Below are 11,773 nucleotides of genomic sequence, written 5' to 3'. Positions count from 1 at the left end.
TAGGGAAAAACAGGCTGACTGTGAGCAGTCTGGGTCAGCCAATCAGGGCTGCCCTATGCACTAGTGCCATCTGTCAGCAGGGAGACTAAGAAAGCCTGCAGAGCATGCAGAGATGGGTGTACAGGGGCAGAGGAGGTGGTGGTCTCTGGCTGGGCAGTGTCAGCCATACAAGCTCTCTACTGGGAAAATCTCTCTACCAGGAGATCAAACCTGGGAGAATTCTCCCAGATTATTTAAATGTGTGTATCCAGCCATAAAAGGCATCTCTTCATATGCCAGCCTCTGAAGCCCTCACCTATTCTACAAGAAGTTCCCAAGACTTCTCAATTCCTCTGTAGCCCCTAGGAGAGAGAGAATATCACATACTCAGCTGCCAATAATATGTGGACAACATCATCAAAATTCAGGCATCAGTGGTTATGCCCATGCTGATGGAACATAAGTCTCTAAATTAAGTCCATTTGACTGTAGCCAAATAAAGGCAAATGATCCTTAAAGGGTTCTTTCCTCAGATAGTCAAAATGGCCTATGGATGTGTAGAGTCTTTTTACATTCCTTAGTCCATCTAACTGTTGTTATGATCACAAAAGTTTTTTTCTTTCTGTAGCTAGACAGGCAGCTTTGTCCTATTTTATTAGCTTCAAATTCTGCTATAGCGTTCTATACGTTGGTGACCTTCAGCCTTGATTTATTAAAATGAAGACTCTTAGGTTGATGCTGACCTTAAAAAAGTTCAGCAGTTCACTATACAGTAGCCTTACCACTGAGGTCCACAGGGTAATGACTACACCACATCTCACTCACTTTCTCAGATTAGTTTCTCATCAAATGTGGACTCAAAGGGAAAATTTTAATAATGATTACTTAGTTTAGCATTCCAAGTAAATAATGAGTAAGCTTTCTAGGTATTGTTAATTTAGTTTATTTTATCAGAAAGAATGAGGTTAGAAGTCTGAAATCCAGGAAATAACACTGATTTCCAAATGTTCCAACAGAGGATGCTGCCTTTTAACATTCCTGAGTCCTGGAGCAAGAGTCAGGACCCAGAGCTCTCTCCTTCCCAGGCCTGTGTTCTCACTGGGCCACAAAGTCACACTCTTTCTAATCTCTCCTTCTGGCCCAGTGACTTTCCCTTTGGGCTGCCCAGTAGACCATGAGGGGAGGGTCTTCTTGGTCTTTCCTAGCCCATGGTGTGGAAGTTCGGGCACTTTGCTGGGAAGTGGTTGATGTGAGTTCAAACTTTCTGTGGCTGAGAAGGGCCTAGAACCAGGATATGCCCCCTTTTGGTCATTTAAATTAAGTCTCTCTCAAAGAGAGCGGAATCTCTATATGAGATAGCCACATACAAGTTCCCCATTGAGAGAATAGGAGCATATTCTATACTTTTTTGAGTGGATCAGTAAAGTATATGTGTTGTTGGAGCAAGGGAGCTATATGTCTTTGAAGACAGCACAGGCCTCCTCACTGGGCTGCAGAATCACACTCCCTCTTCTACGCTTTCCTATGGTCCCATGCCTTTTTCCCTGGCAGCTGCTCAGTGGGCCATCTTCAACTGGATGGATGGAGGGTGAATTAAGTTTGCTTTCTGGGTGTGTATGAGGCTGCCTATTAAGAAAATTTGAGATGTGTATTTTTTCCTATGAATGGATTTTGATCTCACTCTGAGAGAGGGCATGTCATTTTAATACTAAATGTGGGAAAGATTTAGAGATGGATTAGGACTTGGAGCTATGGTTACAACAAGTTCATACCAGGTAAGCTCAGGCAGGGGTTGACAGCCTACAGCCCACAAGTTAACTCCACCTGCAAAAAGGTCCAGTCCTACCTGCAAAGGTTCAATCTGGCATAGGGGATCAATGGCATGAAGCTGTGCTGTGCCACCCATCCCTTTTGTAGCACTCTCTGCAAGTGCAGATCCTGCTGTTCCTCTGTGCCTCCACTTACTCTCACTGCTGAGGGTAAGCACAGGCAGCTGGCTGCCCCCCAGGGGGTGGGTACGGCACGTGGAGACTTATGGCTTGTGGTAGGGGACCAGGTCACAAAGGGTGGTCTGCACTTCCAAAAGATTGCCAGGCGCTGAACTAGGGCAAGGGTGGATGAACTGCAGCATATATGCCACAAGTGACACAGGCTGGCTCTGTTTGTGGCACACAGCAGATCAGGGAGGGGACAGGCAGTACACTGGCAGATAGGCGACAGTGTGAGGCACAGCTAGGCACCTAAGTCAAAGTGGAAGCCTCAACTTCCAATTTCCACGCGATTGCACTCATGAAAGTATAGGTGCCAGCAGTACCTAGGGTGATTGTCCCTAAGACCTGGCATTTTCCAAAAGGTATCTTGAGTCTAAAAATGTTAATCATTGTCCTATTTAAAAAAACAGAACTTGGTTATCATAGGTTAGATGCATCTTTTTTATCAACATATGTGCTGATGACCTGATTCTGTAGATGTAACATGGTATTTTAGCAACCCTGTTTTATTTTCTTTGGCCGTTAATTGTTCAGCTCCTTAGATGTGTATTCCTGTTAGGCAGTTGAATTGTGAGTGGTAAGGAAAGTAGGTCATGTATATTAAAATCTACACTTCCATTTTCAGTGATCATGAAACATATACTGAAGTCCATTGTCAGAAAATAAATGTCAGAAGTTCTGTGCCTGGTAAATACTGCTATGCTATGATTCATCAGAGTTGGGTGATAGGTTAAGGTACAAGTCAAGTATTATTTACTGTAATTAAGATTGCAAAGAAAATCTCTTTGTTCTGGGTTAATCATGTCAGAATATCCTCAATTTGTAGTGTCCTGACTTCTAAATGCTCAGCTTTTGAGTCTTAAAACACTTGGAAAAGCAACTGTGTAAAAATGTTACTTCATTGCACAAAGCTATTCTTTTATGCAACGTCTTGTTCACAGTGATGCTACTGAAAATCCAAACTAATTAATCTGAAAAGTAACTCAGATAATTTAGTCCATTGTTTACATTTAAAACATTATCTGCTTGTTTTAGTAATAGAAAATGTTTTTTATCACTCTCCCAGTCTTTTTTTTTTTTCTTTTTTCCTTTTTTAACTTTATAGGAGCTAAGACATCCAAGAGAACTTGAATGGAATTTTATTCCATCTTGCTTAAAAGTTCTAATTAGTTACACTTATCCAGGGTTATTAAGGAAGTTGTATTTGAAGAGCTGCATCAGAAGGCAGAATTTGACCTCAGAAACTCTTATTGCTGGTGATCATAGAGAACAAGATCTGATTTGCTAACTGTTGGTTGAACACGCTTGATTTTGAAATTTTGAGAGGTGATAAACATTGAAACCTTATGATGAATTTTTTTACCTAGTTTTCAGAGTCAGTTTTTGGCATTGTAGGATTTTTTTCTATTTAATTTCCTAACTTTTTTACCTTTGGACAAATAAAGCCTGTACCATATTAAATCAGTGTTTGGAAAGGAAAATGTTCATCTAGTTGCTAAAGCACTATTCTATAGATCTGGAGGTCTAAAGTTTAATCCCAGCTATGCCTGCAGTTGTCAAGGATTCTTTCTGCTATTTTATTTAGTCCACAAGTACTTTATTTTTAGGGTCTATTATGTGTGATTTGCATGGGTTTCTTTTTGTCTTTTTCTCATGTTTAACACAATTTTGTTGTGTTGTGACAAAGCCATCAATTCATTTCTTTGTACATTGCCTAAAAATTGGTGTGGTGACCCACTGCACCTCATGTTTAATATTCATTTGATAAAATGGATAAATAACACTGGGAAAGTTTCTGCCCCATCAAGAACAGGGGTCTAGGGTAGAACATATGAGGGTCTCTCATGCCTGCTCTCCCACTTGGCAAACAAAGGAGGGGCTTTGTTTGGGAGTTGTTAGGGTCATTGCAGCTTTGCCCTGCCTGATCTTCCAAAGAAACTTGTGAAAGAGAAGAATTGGATTTAAGGTATTCAGAAAGCCTTTAAATCCATCACAGAGAGAGGCCTCTGTAAGAGAGTATGATCTCTTGCCCTCTCTAAAGCAAAGCTTAATAGCCTTTTCATTCTGGTTGGTTGTGGAGAGCTGTATGGGAACTGCCTTACCTTAAAGAAAGAGCCCGGAGAATGGAATCTACCTGAAAATAATTTGTAAGGTGCAGATTGCTCCCTCAGGTGACCTCCAGGTCAGGTTCACTATAGGGGAGACCAAGGACCACCGGTATTGAGGCTGAATGCACCTCTTACAGAAATGCCTGGCTTCCTAACACAGAGGAAACAATGTCTTGTTTGCTGATCTGGTATGTGACAGTGGTGTTGTCCATTGGGATCTAGGCAGTGATGCTTTTTAACAAGAAAAGGAAAGTTTTACAGACTAAAGCTTTACCTGGACATGAGAGCAGGTTGACTTCCAAAAGGCCTTTGATCTAGTATCCCATAATGTCCTTGTGAGAAAATTGGAGGATTGTGGGCTTAATTCCAAGACAGTCAGGTGGGTGAGAAACTGGCTGCAGGATAGAATCCAGAGAGTCGTAGTGAATGGATCTGTGTCATCCTGGTGAGAAGAGGGCAGCGGTGTCCCACAGGGGTCAGTGCTCAGTCCAGTACTTTCCAACATCTTTATTAATGATTTGGATGTGGAGTGAAGAGCTTGCGGATGATACCAAGTTATGGAGGAACATGGTCACGCTTGAATATAGACTACAGTTACAGGCACATCTAGACAGGCTAGCAAGTTGGGCGAATCCGAACCTGATGAAGTTCAACGTCCAGAAATGTAAAGTGCTCCACCTCAGGAGGAGCAACCCCCAACACACCTACAGGCTTGGTAGCACCAAACTGACTAGCACCACGAATGAAAGGAATGTGGGGGTAATAATAGACCACAGTATGAATATGAGCTAGCTGTGCGATGCTGTAGCCAGTAGGGCAAATAATAGTCTGGCGTGCATCAATCAATGCATCTCCAGCAAAACCAAGGAGGTGATTCTTCCGTTCTGCTCAGCACTGGTGAGACCGCAGCTGGAGTACTGCATTCAGTTCTGAGCACCACACTTTAACAAGGATGTGGACAAGCTTGAGAGAGTCCAAAGAAGAGCCACCCATATGATCCGAGTCTTAAAAGGCAAGCCATACAAGGAAAAGCTGTGGTATCTGGGACTCTTCAGCCTGAGGGAAAAAAAAGGCTGAGAGGGGACCTGGTAGCAGCTTATTGCTACACTAGGGGAGTATATCAAGGGCTCAGTGTGCAGCTGTTCACCAGGGCACCCAAGGGGAAAACCAGGAATAATGGTCACCAACTCCTGGAAGATCAATTCAGGCTCAGCATTAGGAAAAACTTCTTCACAGGCAGTGTCAGGACTGGAATAAGCTCCCTCCAGAGGTGGTGCAATCACCTACCCTGGAAATCTTCAAGAGGAGACTGGACAGGCACCTTGCTGGGGTCACCTGACCCCCAGTTATCTTCCCTGCTTGGTGCAGGGGGCTGGACCCGATGATCTTCCGATGTCCCTTCCAGCCTTACAATCTATGAAATAAATAAATAAATTACTTTGAGCTCCAGAATTGATCTCCTTTTAGCTTGTACCTTTATGGACTTTAGTTAAAGTTCCCACATCCTGTATGTCACCAGAGTTGCCACCTAAAACTGTTGGGAATTCTGCCTAGTGTAGGGATAATGGGATAGTCACTGAGACAGTAGCAGGTAGGTTCCTACGATCCCTGCGGAGTTGATAAACGAGAGTCGGCTTTGCAAAATTGCTGATAGAGTCTAGCTTGAGGCTTCACACGTTTGCAGACTGCCTTTTGACCTAGATTTCCAAGGCATAATCTGACTGTTGAATATGTATGTGGATTTGGTAGTAGATCAGAAATGAGACGCAGGTTGGATTTGTTCAGTGATTCTCAACCAGGGTCAACTGGTAAGTGTGCAAACATGAATCACAAGATAAACCCAGAGATTTCAAATAGGAATTCATGGTGTTAAAAACATTCTGACATGTTATGGTCTTTCTGAGTTCCTTGCAGCAGCAGAATTGCTTTAGTAATTGTCTGTAGTCAAAAACAAGTAAAGAGTAAGAGCTGGCATTTTCCAAGGGGTGCGTCAAGTCTAATGATGGTTGTCTTGAGTCTAAACCAGTTGAAAACCTCTGGTTTTGTTGATAAGCTTGTAGAAGTTGGGATTTTATGACCACTCCTGTAAATGCCAGACCAGTATTTCAGTTATTTTTAAACTGACATCGAGTCCCAGGAGATTAAAAAAAATCATATGATTTCTGTGAATCTGCTGTGTGACAATATGGAAGGATACACCCTGAAAGTCATGAACCAGTCTTATGGATCTAAGGAAGGAATGATGGAAGCCAAGAGTTCCTCCCTTAGCTACAACTACCTAAAAATTATTGACAATTTTTTAAAAGCATCTGTGTCATAATCTGACATGGATATCCTTTCCTTTGGGGGACCCAGAAATAACTGGACTGGAAAACACTGATTTTGAATCCCTAGGCTCCTGATTGAATGAAGGGAAGGCATTTGTGAGAATCATTACTAAACAAGGGAAGAAAGGTAGGATGAGGGCTTGGCAAAGACTGGAACTGGGTGGAGAAAATTCTGATTGTTTTGAGGATGTTCTGGTTCAAGTTAGTGAGAGCCAAAGTCTGTGAAAAAGGGGAGAGGTGGTTACCCAGAAGGAGTGGTCATGGATTCTGGATCTGCCATAGAGTGTGCTCCAAGGACATATCATTGACTTGCTGTGTCTTGGCAGATGGAAAAGGTGTGGAGCCAGAGACTGAAGACAAAAATTCTTCCATGAGATAAGTATGGTTTCTCTCAAGAATTCTTCCAGAGCCTCAGTGCAAGCTTCCCTCTGCATTTGGCACTATCATCTGAAGGGTTTTTTTCTTAGTGGCTTGTAAATGGCGGGCCAGGGTGCATAAGGTTGCTCTTGAGCCGTTTAGTGTGTATGAAGCATACTCAGTTCATGAGATGTATAACTCTGAGACTTTTTAAATGGGAGCTCCTCTATTTTAGTGAGGACACAGAGCTGGAGTATAGCACAGCTTCTGGCCCTGCAAACACTATAAGAGAAACAGATTTTCAGCCGAGTAACTTTCCTTTACTTACAAAAATAATTGTAAATATTTTAACGTCAATTAATACATATAGCCAAATTCTTGGTTGATTCTAAGTGACCCCAATGGAGTTGCAATGATTTACGTCTGCTGAGAACTTGACCTCATTTATGTTTAAGCTACCTTCTTTCCCATGATGCAGCATTTCTACTGCACATCTGTCTTACATGTAGTAGAACGGCTTTTATTAAAACAAAAAATTAACTTTCAGTGACTTAGGTGGAAGGGCAGCTAGGAATATGTTTTGTAGCAAAGCTTGTAGCTAAACACTTCTTGGGCCTGTTCCTCTTCTAATCTGTTCAAGTCCCTGAAAATCCATGAGTCTCCTTTTGTAACACACAGTCATCTTGGCCTTAAATTAAGTCACAAGAAAAAACAGTGAAAAGGGACAACTCACCAACCTTCTGTATTGACAGGTTTTCAGGGTTCAAACAGTATGGAATAGGATCACACTTAGGCACCTAAATCTATTGACTTGCCTAATAGGATCTGGCCCCTTGTGTTTAACATTGCTTACAGCTAGGCAGCATATATGTCTTTGTGCTGAAGTTTCTCATACTTGGCTCCTTTCTTAGGTTGCTTTTTTCTTTTAGAGTTTGAGAGTGAAAAAAATCAACTACAGTAAAAGCTCTATTACCTGGCATCCATGGGGAACAGGGGGGGTGCCGATTAATCAAATATGCCGGTTATCTGAGAGTTATACTTATGGTTAGCTTTCGCTCGGTCCTCTGCTTGTTGATGGAGTATTGGTAGCCATACGTGCAGGCTGGGTGAGATATTCAGCAGTAAAGTCACCATACAGCACAAGCACAACGCGATCATGATGGCAGATGTTTACAATTGAGACTGCCGCTAGCAACACGGCTTGGCAGCATCCTGAAGCTTCCATGAAGAACAGATCTATGAGATGCGCACGGCAAGATGCCGGATGACTATGGGAATTTTTCCGGGTATGTGAAGGAAGATTTCTGTTGCCATCTGTGACAGATGCCAGTTAGAGCATTCCGGATGGTGAAGTGCTTTTACTGTATAACACAGCTTTTACTGTATTTCTAAAAATTGAGCCATGGGAGAATACTGAGCAGGGGGCTGAACTAGATGACCTTGAAAGGTCCCTTCCAGCCCTACTTCCCTATAATTTTGTGTTCAGTTTTTTGCAAAATTCTTTTTGAACCTTTATGATAAAATTAACAGGAGCTGCCATTCATTACTGTGTCCTCTTTGTATCTGTGTTATCCTCTACATGTCTTCTATCCACCTTTTATTTGTTTTCATTTTTTTTCAATTATAAAATCTTTGTGGGCAAAGACCATCGCTTTCCACCTATCTGTAAAATAGCTAATATATTTTAATTCAATTGTATAATCTAATATTTGCTAACAAAGATAAAAGTAAATAATGAGTACTATTTAGAAATATTAGAACAGTAAGTTAAATGTTCATAAATAATAACACCTAACAAATGATAGCGATGTTGGCTATAATGTATATGATATCTTACTATGTCGATCTTGGATTCAAAAGGAGCACTGCTAACTCAAAAATAATATTGTTCAAAATAATGTTTCTCCTTAGTTGTTACTGACCTACAAAGTAAAATTTATTTTCAGATCAGATTTATAGTTCTTCAAGTGGATACTATATATCCATATGCAGGAGATGAGGTGATGGTGCAGTCTGGACAGTGCAACATTCTTGTAGCTTTGCGTGTTCAGAGTACTGTACTCGTGTCCTTTTCTGTCCCTCTTTCATGACTCTTGAGTGCTTCCTGAGGGTATGACTGCATAAAAGGTCAGAGTGTTTCCAGCTGGCTCAGTTCCTTCCAACTAGAGTTGGACCAGGAACATCATCAGGTCAGTCTGACACAGATTTGTTGGACTTGATTGTTCCATTTCCAGCTTACTGTTTTATCTGCTTTCCCAATCTGGTTATTAAGTCTTGTAATTTTATTTGTCCTATTTCAGTGTAATTAGTTATTGTAGTTCTTAATTTTGTTCAAATGGTAGAATTGAAGGGAAAGAAACCAGGATTCAAAAGGTGTACTTCTTGCCTTGCAGTATGCCTGGCTTTGGATGTGTATTTTATGGGGAAAGGCCATTTGCCATTGAGCTGCTCAAATGCAGTATCTTCACACCAGAAAAAGGGATGGACAACTGCCTCAGCTCCAGGCCTCACTGCTGCAGGAGACATTAACAGCTAAACTGTATGATTCTTCACACCAAGGATCCATAACTATGGAAGCCAGCTTCCGCCCTAGCTCCCTTAGTGGGTTAAAAAGCCTGGTAAGGCCTAAGGTGGCATTTCAGTGGTTCTGGATGGGTCCATTCCAAAACCTCAACTACAGTTTTCAAAACTCAAATCCAGATTAGTGGATGTTTGAGGGCAAAAACTATTGCAAATATCTTACTCAAAAAGAAACGAACTTTCTTGCTCTTATGATAATGCCAGGTAAGACATCTGAGGTCACTTTGGACTTTTCCAATTCCTACAGGATTAATGACTGCTGCAGTAGCACACATCCTTCATTTTGATCAGCAAACAGATCAGAAATTCTTCAAATGACAGAGCATATAATGTCCTGAGAAAAGAGAGAGAAAGCAAAGAAAAGGCAGATGAGTTTATCCCTTCTAAATCCCCCTGCTTCCTCTCCTCCCCCTGCAACCCCCACCCCCCCATAAATGAAGAGAACACAAACTTACTGCTAAGCCCATTCTGCACATGTAGGCTTCCCCTGAAATATGGAACCCTCATCCCCTGAATTTCCCTGTCTTTCTCAGTCCTTCATTTTCCATTTGTATAATTTCTCATACAGTTCATCCCAAATCTGAAATGGAATGCCAATCTAGACCATGATAAACTTGACACTAGCCCTTTTCCTTTTGGGGCATGGTTTGAGTACACTGGAGCATAACAGAGACTTTATTCTAGGCATATAGGCCAACAGATTATCCTTCTTCTCAAGGCCATTATGATAGAGAATTTGAGAAAGTATCTCCCAGTCCTATCAGAATCCCTATCATGGGCCAGATGACAATATTGGACTTCACTTGGATATTGTTAAAGTTACAGAAAAGCTGGAATTAAACAGCTGCATAAGAAACCTCCCTAATTGGGGTAAAGGAATTCTTGTATCCTGAATCTGCCTTGCACAGATCTATCTTGTGTGCCACTGTAGTGGAAATCATGCTATGTTGTGTCTGTCCTAGAAACAAGGGCCTGTTGAACCATAGTAAGTGGCTATGGATCTAGGTGTGTGACTCCTCATTAGACAGTAATATGGGTGTCTCTTCTGCTTTTTATTCTTCAGAAGGTTCGGTGCAGTTTCATAAACCAATGATGGGAAGGATAGCAGGTGTGCAGTGAAGCTGGCGTTGAAAAGAAGGTGACAGGAAAGGGAAATGCAGGGAAGAGATGGCTGTAGCAAGCAGCCAACTAGCACAGAGCAGTGAATGTTCCATCAAAACTGCAGAACAATTTTATATTAGCCAGAGCCTGCTTTTAGTTGCTGCTTAGTTCATGCCACCTTTAATCTTGAGTTGTGCCCTCCTGTATGTTTTTCCTATGGCCATGTTGGTGAAATGGGGGAAAGAAAATGCACCCATTTCTAGTTTCTCTAACAGTTTCCTAAAAGCAGTACTTTTCAAATACTCCAGTTCTATCAGCCACATTCACCTTTGATATTTCCAATATGTGATGAAGAACTTGCTATACAGAACAGACCACTGATGACCACTGAAATTCCTGGAAGAAGAATGTGCATATTAGCTTATCACAATTAAGAACAGTTTGTTGGACTCGAGTTCTTTTTCTTTCAGATAAACATCACAATAGTACAAGTGGTCATAGGAGAGCAGTATTTTATGTGAACAAGCACAGGAGGTTTGTCATTCCAGCCAACTATGCACAGAAGCTCCAGCTGTATTGGACTCATGCATTTGGCAGAAAAATTATGACATAGCTCTCCACCTTGTGGTCAAGGGCAGCATCCTCATAAATCAGCTGAGTAGGGACTGACAATCGGTACATTTGGTCACTCAGAAACTCAGTGGAAAACAACATTTCCTCTCTATGGGACATCCAGGGAAAAGACTAGCTGGTGTATTTGCAATCAAGGCACAACTTCAAGTATCAGATATTTTGCCAAAGCGTAGAAGCAGACTGCCAGTCCTTATCAGATGCACTTCTACTAGACTGCGGATAGATCTCCTCTTCATGTTCCTCCATTTCCTCAAATTCAGAAAGTTATGAAGAAAATATGAAATGTGGTCAGTCTTCTTTTTGATTGTTTACGTTTTTTCACAGCTGTCACAAAGTGTGTGTCACTTTCTCTCCGCAATTGATCAGTGCAACAGGGTTGGATCTGCCATTTAGACCCACATTCTCTTTATCTGATAGCATGGGCCACAGAATTCTGGAAAACCTGGAAATGTCCTGCTCAGAAAAAGTCAGAGATGTTGTTTTAAATTCCAGGAAACGGCCAGACTGTTGGTATTATAAACTGGAGTGGAAAGGTTTTTCTCTGTGGAGTCTTCTTGGCAACTGGCAATCCTATGAATCATGGTGTATGCTCAAGAGATCCAGGTGACCATTGTACAAAGACCTTCAACGCTTACACCTAGGCAAGAGTTTGGAGGAGTGTAATCTGCCCTAGACCTAACCCCCCCCCCCCCCCCAC

The 11,773-nt window shown here is 41.7% G+C and overlaps 1 protein-coding gene across 9 annotated transcripts in view; it reads left to right on the top strand.

Moving 5' to 3' along the window:
* STAG1 (stromal antigen 1) overlaps positions 1-11,773 on the top strand; it is a 251,543-nt gene that overhangs the window by 106,304 nt on the left and 133,466 nt on the right. The gene's annotated exons all lie outside the window — the stretch shown is intronic.

This window comes from Alligator sinensis, unplaced genomic scaffold (assembly GCF_000455745.1).
Source record: "Alligator sinensis unplaced genomic scaffold, ASM45574v1 scaffold1264_1, whole genome shotgun sequence".
Lineage (NCBI taxonomy): Eukaryota > Metazoa > Chordata > Crocodylia > Alligatoridae > Alligator > Alligator sinensis.
The sequence above is the reverse complement of the archived record's forward strand: the minus strand, read 5'-3'. Positions and strand labels throughout refer to the sequence as shown.